This window comes from Rhinoderma darwinii, chromosome 1 (genome assembly GCF_050947455.1).
Source record: "Rhinoderma darwinii isolate aRhiDar2 chromosome 1, aRhiDar2.hap1, whole genome shotgun sequence".
NCBI lineage: Eukaryota > Metazoa > Chordata > Amphibia > Anura > Rhinodermatidae > Rhinoderma > Rhinoderma darwinii.
This window is the reverse complement of record NC_134687.1, coordinates 642,536,580-642,545,995: the sequence shown is the minus strand read 5'-3', so window position 1 is coordinate 642,545,995 and position 9,416 is coordinate 642,536,580. Positions and strand designations below refer to the sequence as shown.

Below are 9,416 nucleotides of genomic sequence, written 5' to 3'. Positions count from 1 at the left end.
GAGGAGCTGTGGGGCACTATACACGAGGGGAGGAGCTGTGGGGCACTATACACGAGGGGAGGAGCTGTGGGGCACTATACACGAGGGGGGAGCTGTGGGGCACTATACACGAGGGGAGGAGCTGTGGGGCACTATACACGAGGGGGGGAGCTGTGGGGCACTATACACGAGGGGGGGAGCTGTGGGGCACTATACACGAGGGGGGGAGCTGTGGGGCACTATACACGAGGGGGGGAGCTGTGGGGCACTATACACGAGGGGGGGAGCTGTGGGGCACTATACACGAGGGGGGGAGCTGTGGGGCACTATACACGAGGGGGGGAGCTGTGGGGCACTATACACGAGGGGGGGAGCTGTGGGGCACTATACACGAGGGGGGGAGCTGTGGGGCACTATACACGAGGGGGGGAGCTGTGGGGCACTATACACGAGGGGGGGAGCTGTGGGGCACTATACACGAGGGGAGGAGCTGTGGGGCACTATACACGAGGGGAGGAGCTGTGGGGCACTATACACGAGGGGAGGAGCTGTGGGGCACTATACACGAGGGGAGGAGCTGTGGGGCACTATACACGAGGGGGGGAGCTGTGGGGCACTATACACGAGGGGGGGAGCTGTGGGGCACTATACACGAGGGGGGGAGCTGTGGGGCACTATACACGAGGGGGGGAGCTGTGGGGCACTATACACGAGGGGGGGAGCTGTGGGGCACTATACACGAGGGGAGGAGCTGTGGGGCACTATACACGAGGGGGGGAGCTGTGGGGCACTATACACGAGGGGGGGAGCTGTGGGGCACTATACACGAGGGGGGGAGCTGTGGGGCACTATACACGAGGGGGGGAGCTGTGGGGCACTATACACGAGGGGGGGAGCTGTGGGGCACTATACACGAGGGGGGGAGCTGTGGGGCACTATACACGAGGGGAGGAGCTGTGGGGCACTATACACGAGGGGAGGAGCTGTGGGGCACTATACACGAGGGGGGGAGCTGTGGGGCACTATACACGAGGGGGGGAGCTGTGGGACACTATACACGAGGGGGGGAGCTGTGGGACACTATACACGAGGGGGGGGAGCACAGCGCTCTCTACAGGTGGTGGTGGGGGGGGGGGCTGCGCTGCACAGATCTGATGACACCAAGGGGTTAAACCCTCCTGTATTTCATATTTACATCGCTTAAAATAAATAATAATAATTACCAACACTGTGCCAATCAAAAACGCACCGAAACCGGACAGAAATGAATTCATGTAACCTTACCTTACCTTACTACTGCATCATGGGAAATGTCCTCACTGATAACAGAGAGAACACTAAACAACAGCGATGACCGGAAGTCATGTACACCCGACCTGCGTCTCTACCTCATACACGGCAACATCTGAAGGACCAGTGATGACGCCACCACCATGTGACCGGGGAGGGAGGGCGTGGCTTATCAGTGGAGAGGTGGCATAGGCCCGTACCTCACAGAGCCTCGCCCCCTCAATACACGTGATCATCACTTTACGCAGTACAGTAGCATCGCCCCCTCAAAGAGTTACGCCCCTCATATCACGTGATAATCATCACAGGTCCTTCATCCACCACTTCTCTTCACCAATAAGCTCCGCCCCTCCTGCCCTGGTCACGTTGTGGTGACGTCAGCACAGGTCCTCAGCTATTGCCGTGTATGAGGTAGGGAGCAACGCTGGTCGGGTGTTCTCTCTGTTATCAGTCACCCTTGTATGAGTGTGTGTACAGAGAGCTGTCAATCATTGAGTGACCCCGCCCACTGGACTCCTAGCCGGGATTAACCCCTCCAGTGCCGGCCTCTTTGGGGTAAGTTGTTATTTCTGGTCTTTGTAGTGGTCGGATGGTTTGTGGGACGAGTCGTGTTTTGTAATGACATAATATTCGGGACATACAACTTATTCACTGACTTTTATACATTTCTTGTTAATGTCGTTCACCGCGCGGTTTAAGGGAATGTTCACACGCAGCGAATGTTCCGCCTGTGATTGGCTGCAGGGGTCACATGACGCCTTCTTTTTTATATATGTGTAACCTGCAGCGTTGCTGTGAACACGCGGTGGAGCCGCAGAGGATTCTGGGAACAATGGCGTTTGTTGCGGAACTTGACTTTCCATTGAACTTAATGGGTAATTTTTGCAACAAATGCGCAGCGAATCCGCGGTATAAATCCAATATCCTGCGTGTCTATAATCCGCCCCGCAGGTTAACCCCTTAACCACCAGGACGGGTTCTGTTTCCGTCTTCTCAACAAACCGCGATTGTGGTGTTTTGTTTTATTGTGTTCGCCGTGCGGGTAAATAACGTTCTGTTGTATTTCTGACTCTCACGGACGCCGTTATTCCACTTATGTTTCTGGTTCTGTTTTTTTACGTTACTTTAGAGAAAAAATGGGAAAACACCGCCTTCCTCAGCAGTTAGCGTCCCAATTGTCTGATCCCTCTCAGGCACCACAGTCCATTTAGGCCCACAGACGTTCTTCCCTGGATTGCACTCGTTCTAGTTCTCCCAGTGCATCCCGAAAGCGGGCCCGGAAATCAAAACCGTATCATTCTTCCTCTGTTTCCTCTTTGGACAAAAATGCTACAGGCGTCCTCCATTCTTTTCATTCAAGAGCTATATCTGAACCAACTTCTTTGAGTTATTGCAGCTCCACAGGCAACCCCCTCTGGTCTTTTCAGATCACAAGGGTTTTGACATTGTTTTCTGATTCATGGAAACACTTTGACCGGTCTATGCATCTGTACAACAGTGCAGACTATGTTTCCTTTCTCTGATGAGTGTATTGCCAAATGGTCAGCTCACCCCAAGGTAGATGCTACAATGGCCCGGCTTTATGAAAATACTACCTTTCCGTTTGCAGATGCTTCCGCCTTAAAGGTTCATGTTGGTGCCGAAGTGGAGTCTATGGCTAAAGCCACTTTCAGCATGGTCGCAGCTTCAGTCAGACCACCTTTTGCAGCATATTTGTTTAGCATTCCTAGTATTGAACTAATACTCAACTACAGGACACAATTGATTCGGGGGACTCCCAAGTGGATAATTCCCTGCTAGCTGCAGAGCTTTTGCAGATGTCTAAATGCATCTGTGATGTCTCTGTCTAAGCTGCCCAAAGGTCGGCTAAGGCCATGGCTAATGCGGTAGCTGTCCGCTGGGCCATTTGGACTAGGAACTGGGATACTGACAGTGACCCTAGGAAGGAGGAAAACCTTTTTCCGTTTGCCCAGGATCTCCTTTATGGACATGGCCTGGTCAAACTCATTTCTGAAGCTACAGGAAGAAGGAGCACTTTACTTCAACAATGTTGTCAAAGACGACGCCAAGTTCCCTCAGTCAGCAGAGAAAGATGATTTCGTTCATTTTGGTACTCGGCCCCACGTCAGAGGCAGAACTCCCTTCCGAACGCATAGACATTTTTTCCGTTCTAGAAACTCCTGGCAGCCTTGCAACAGACCCGCTAGAAATGCTCCGGCACAGTGGTCTACCACACACTTAAAATTTGCCCTCATCTGAGCTGCTCCCTTGTATTGGGGGACGGCTGCTCTTCTTCCAGGAGACATGGCTTGAAAATATCAAAGATGCCTGTGTGTGGGAGGTTGTCGACAGGCTACAAAATACAGTTTTCTTGCCCTCCTGGGCGTTTTTTCCTGTCAACGCCCCCTCGGTGCCCCTCCAGGGCCCAAGCTTTTTCTCAAGCCATTCAAAGCCTCCTCCATCAAGGAGCAATTGTCCCAGTATGAACTCCAGAACTGTTCAAAGGGTTTTATTCCATCCCTTATTAGAGTACAAAAGAAGGACGGATCTCTTCGACCCATTTTGGATGTAAAACGTCTCAATCGATATTTGAAGATTCAAAGGTTTTGCGTGGAGTCTCTGCGATTGGTGGTCGCTTCTTTGGAGGTTGACGAGTTCCTGTCCTCAATAGATAACAGGGATACTTATCTTCATGTTCCCATTGTTCAAGTACATCAGCGGTTCTTGCACTTTGGAGTAGGTTCAGAGCATTTCCAGTTTATGACCTTCCCCATTGGGCTGGCCATGGCTTGAAGGGTCATCACCAAGGTCATGGCGGCGCCCATGGCTTTTCTCAGATGCAGGGGTATAGCGGTTATCCTATACTTGGACGATCTTCTGGTGAAGGCACCTTTCAAACAGGACAGTGACAGTACTCCACAGGAATGCTCCTTGTGCCATTCCCTTCATGAAAGTCTTGGGGACTTCATGGCAGTCCCATTTGCTAAATTTTACTCCCGATCTCTAGCTGGCTATTCTATCTAGTTGGGACAAGTCTCCGGAGTCCTTGGATCTGATCCGTCTGCCCCCTTCAATCAAGGAGGAGCTGCTGTGGTGGATGTCTTTCCCTGACATCTTTCAGGAAAAACCCAACAACTATCAACTGGCAAGTCATCACAATGGATGGAAGTTTGAAGAGGTAAACTCAAGCATTCCTTAGTTTAGTATGCAAAAATTGGTTTTATTATAGAATGAGGCAAAAAGTAGTAACGTTTCGGACACATTTTGGCCTTTGTCAAACACTATTGCCGCTGGTCAATAGAAAAAATATAGATATATGTTGGTATACAACGCTTAGGCTGTGTGGTAACTTGTACCATTAGAACGCGTTGGAACTCCTTATCCGTCTCTTCTGGAACCTTGGGATCTCAATCTGGTCCAGGCTGCACCCTTCGAACCTTTTGTGGGAAGTTTCTCTCAGGATCTTATTTTGGAAGGTAGTTCTCCTTGCGGCGATCACCTCTATCCGTAGAGTTTCTGAGCTGGCAGCCTTGTCCTGCAAACCTCCGTTTACGGTTTTTCATAGGGTCAAGGTCGTTGTCACGGACACTGGGTTTGTGGACCCACTAGGCCGATCCGCCGTAGCGGGGAGGCAGCTGACCAGGTCACAGTCTATGTGAAAGTAAGATGGCAGACAGTAATGCTTAGGTACCTGAAATAGTCCGGGCGGTGACTGTGGCTTCAGCACGGATGGAGGCCGGTGCGGAAAGTGGCGCCAGACGTGGTGGGCAGTATCCGATGAGCAGATGGCACTTGGCGTTGCAGAAGACACTTGACGTGGCAGAAGACACTTGACGTGGCAGATGGCACTTGAACACGGGTAGGCACAGGAACAATGCGGAATACAGGAACGGTAACAGGGCACGGGTAACAGCTGGAACGGGAGACACTAAGGGACCATTTGCGAGACAGACTTGGAAAGACTAACAACGCTCAGGCAAGGATCAGAAGGGCTGGGGCATTCTTATAGAGCAGGAAATCGTGTGGGTTAATGATCATTGTCTTCATGTGCGCGCGCTGGCCCTTTAAGAGCGTGCGCGAGCGTGCGCGCGCACCCTACGGGACCCAGCCGGACGGAGCGGAAGTGAGCGCTGGCATCTCCTAGGAGGGAGACAGAGGCCAGCGCTCACAGATCCATGGCTGCGGGCGTCGGGAGGTGAGTGAACCCGACGACCCGCGGCCATGGGTGCTACAGTATCCCCCCTCTTACGCCCCCTCTTCTTGGGACCAGAGTGAGAGAGGAACTTTTTAATAAGAGTAGGGGGCGCTGAGGTTCTCTTTTGGCTCCCAGGACCTCTCCTCAGGACCAAACCCTCTCCAGTCCACCAGATAGAAAGTCCTTCCTCCTACCCTCTTGCGGTCCAGGATCTCCTTTACCTCGAATACATCAGAAGGACCGCTGGAAGCAACTGTGGAACTAGCGGTCTTGCTGTAGCGGTTCAGGACCACTGGTTTCAAGAGGGACACATGGAAGGAGTTAGGGATTCTGAGGGTAGGGGGCAGCCGCATTGTTGCAGGATCTCGAAGGGACCAAGGAACCTGGGAGCAAACTTGTATGAAGGCACCCTCAAGCGAATGTTTCGAGAGGACAGCCAGACTTTAGTCCCAAGAAGATACTGAGGCAGCTCTCTTCTTTTGGTATCTACCGCCAGCAAAATAGAGGACCGGGTCTGTTGCCAGATTTGCAGGAAGTCCCCATATGCAGAGTCAGCAGCGGGTACCTGAGATGAAGTTGACACTGGAAGAGGAACTCTGGGATGTTGACTGTACACGATGTGAAACGGAGTGGAAGTGGTCGTCTCACTTGTGTGGTTATTATATGAAAACTCCGCCCATGGTAGAAGCTGTACCCAGTTATCGTGCTGTGAAGAGATTAAGGAATTGCCAATTGAGGAGCAGAGGGTAGGCTGGTCAGCGGGATAAAATGTGCCATCTTAGAGAACCGGTCCACCACCACCCAGATGGTGTTGCATCCTGCCGAGAGAGGAAGGTCCGTGACGAAGTCCATAGCGATGTGCTGCCAGGAGGCACTGGGTACAGGCAGGGGTTGAAGCAGGCCGGCAGGCTTGCTGTGAGCCACCTTGTTGGAGGCACACACCGTGCAAGCAGAGACAAAGTCCAGAACATCCTTAGGTAGCGTGGGCCACCAGAAGTGACGAGCGATCAGGTCTTGGGTCTTACGGACACCGGCGTGCCCAGCTAGTTTAGAACTGTGTCCCCAGCGGAGAATTCTTTTTCTGTCTGCCAACCGAACAAAAGTTCTCCCTGGAGGGATATTTCTAAGCTGCAGAGGATTGGCGGTGACCACGCAGGATGGGTCTATGATCGTCTGAAGGGACTCCACCGTGTCTTCCGTTTCGAATGATCAGGGCATCGGCCCTCATGTTCTTGTCCGCAGGACGGTAGTGGAGCAGAAATTGGAAACGGATGAAGAACAGTGACCACCTGGCTTGACGAGGATTCAGTCTTTGAGCGGACTGAAGGTAAGTAAGATTCTTGTGGTCGGTGAAGATCAGGATGGGGTGAGCAGCGCCCTCCAGAAGATGTCTCCACTCCTCCAGGGCCAATTTGATAGCCAGTAGCTCCCGATCTCCAATGGAATAATTGCGCTCAGCAGAGGAAAACAGTCTTGAGTAGTAGCCACACACTACTGCCTTTCCTTTGGAGCTCTTCTGAAACAGAAGTGCACCTGCACCAACCGAGGAAGCGTCCACTTCCAGTGAGAACTGCCGAGATATGTCAGGGTGATGGAGGATTGAAGCTGAAGTGAAGACTTTCTTGAGGCTAATGAATGCGGACTCTGCCTCCGGAGTCCACACCTTGGCGTTCACACCCTTCTTGGTAAGGGTAAAGATGGGGGCCATCAGAGAAGAAAAGTTCGGAATAAACTGCCGGTAGAAATTGGCGAAACCCAGGAACCGCTGTATGGCCCTTAGGCCTTGAGGACGTGGCCATTCCAGGACAGACTTTAACTTCTCAGGGTCCATCTTAAGGCCTTGATCCGAGATGACATAGCCCAGGAAGGGCAAAGACCTCTTTATAAAGGTGCATTTCTCTAACTTGGCATACAAGCGATTCTCTCTTAGTCGCAGAAGAACTTGACGAACGTGCCTCCGATGGGTCATCAGATCTGGGGAGAAGATTAGAATATCATCGAGATAAACTACAACACACGTATAGAGGAGATCTCGGAAGATGTCATTAACGAACTCCTGAAATACTGCGGGAGCGTTACACAGTCCGAAGGGCATCACTCGGTATTCGTAGTGCCCATCGCGGGTGTTAAATGCCGTCTTCCATTCGTCACCCCGGCGAATCCGGATTAGATTATAGGCCCCCCGCAGATCTAGCTTGGAAACATTTTTTGGCTCCTTCTATGCGATCAAACAGCTCGGAAATGAGTGGCAACGGGTATTTGTTCTTGACCGTGATCTAATTGAGACCACGGTAGTCAATGCAGGGTCGGAGAGATCCATCATTCTTTTTAACGAAGAAGAATCCTGCCCCGGCCGGGGAGGAAGATTTTCGAATAAAACCCCTCTCCAAGTTCTCCTTGATATAGGCTGACATCGATAAAGTCTTTGGCAAGGAGAGAGGATATACTCGTCCACGGGGAAGAGGAGCATTGGGAACCAGTTTAATGGGACAGTCATAATTCCGATGTGGAGGCAACGTCTCAGCCTCTCGTTTGCAGAAGACATCCGCAAAACTGGCATACTGAGAAGGTAGATCGGAGAGTGACTGAGGCAGAGGGGGCACAACAGGACGGACTTGTGACAGGCAATGGCTATGGCATCTGGAGCCCCATTGAAGAACCTCTCCAGAACTCCAGTCGAGTGTCGGGGCGTGTAGACGGAGCCATGGCAGACCCAGCAGGATAGGATTGATAGCCGTGGGTAGTACCAGGAAGGAGATCTGTTCTGAGTGAAGAGCTCCGACCCGTAATGTCACCGGCTCAGTGATGAGCATGATTGGATCAGGCAGCGGTAGACCATTCACAGAGGCAACTGCCAGGGGTCTCTCCAGACGGACTGTGGGTAGTTGAAACCGATCCACTAGATCTTGGTGGATAAAATTAGCAGCCGCTCCAGAGTCAAGATAGGGGAGGAAGGATGTGAAGTCTGTCCGGTGACGATGGCCACAGGTATCGATAATTTGGAAGAGGTTTTAACGTTTGGAGACGTTCCACCTAGAGTTGCCTCTCCAACCAACCCTAGGTACTGGAGTATCCCGGTTTCTGTGGGCATTTACGCACAAAATGACCCTTGAGGCCGCAATACATGCAAAGTCCAGAGGAGCGTCTGCGCTGCTTCTCCTGTTCAGATAACCGGACTCTGTCTACCTGCATGGGTTCCTCAGGTAGCGCACTAGGAGTGGACAATTGTGGTCTCTGGGCAGGAGGTGCTGGTCTGTGGGCCCGGCTCTCCTGACGAACCTCCTGAGAGTGCTCCCGGATTCTCATATCAACCCGGGTGGCTAACAGGATGAGGGCATCCAAGGTAGAAGGAAGGTCGTGGGCTGCCAGTTCGTCCTTGATGTGAGAGGACAGTCCCTGCCAGAAGGTCGCCACCAGTGCCTCATTGTTCCATGCCAGCTCGGCCTCTAGGGTACTGAAGGAGATCGCATACTCCCCACCTGTGGAGCCTTCTTGCTTGAGGGTCAACAGAGTGGCTGCGGCAGAGGATGTTCGACCCGGCTCCTCGAACACGGCACGAAAGGACTGCAGGAACAAGGCTAGGTCCGAGGGATACAGGTCCCTGTTGCTCCAAGATTGGGTTCGCCCATGCGAGGGCCTTGCCAGCGAGGAGGGAGATAATGAACGCTACTTTAGCCTCCTCGGAGGGGAAGAGATGAGGCCGTAGCCTAAAATGCACCGTGCATTGATTAAGAAATCCTCTGCATGCTCTGGGGTCACCGTCGTAGCGATGATGCAGAGGAACTGAGGATCCGGAACAAACGGGGAGCAACAGGCAGTAGCACGGCAACAGTCTCTGGAGGAAGAACCGGGGGTGGAACAGCGAGTAGATCCAGGCGGACCAGAATAGAATTCACGGCCTCAAGGAGTTGATCCTGACGAGTGCGTAGGTCATGCATCTCTGTCTGAATCT

The 9,416-nt window shown here is 52.4% G+C and overlaps 2 protein-coding genes across 2 annotated transcripts in view; both read left to right on the top strand.

Moving 5' to 3' along the window:
* Positions 1-1,735: 1,735 nt before the first annotated feature.
* The window catches only part of LOC142657127 (uncharacterized), a 30,333-nt gene continuing 22,652 nt past the window's right edge, over positions 1,736-9,416 (top strand). Inside the window, exon 1 of the mRNA XM_075832208.1 lies at positions 1,736-1,824. The gene's annotated coding sequence lies outside the window, so the exon portion shown is untranslated. The remainder of the gene's footprint in view (positions 1,825-9,416) is intronic.
* The window catches only part of LOC142656454 (uncharacterized), a 239,633-nt gene continuing 231,964 nt past the window's right edge, over positions 1,748-9,416 (top strand). Inside the window, exon 1 of the mRNA XM_075831418.1 lies at positions 1,748-1,824. The gene's annotated coding sequence lies outside the window, so the exon portion shown is untranslated. The remainder of the gene's footprint in view (positions 1,825-9,416) is intronic.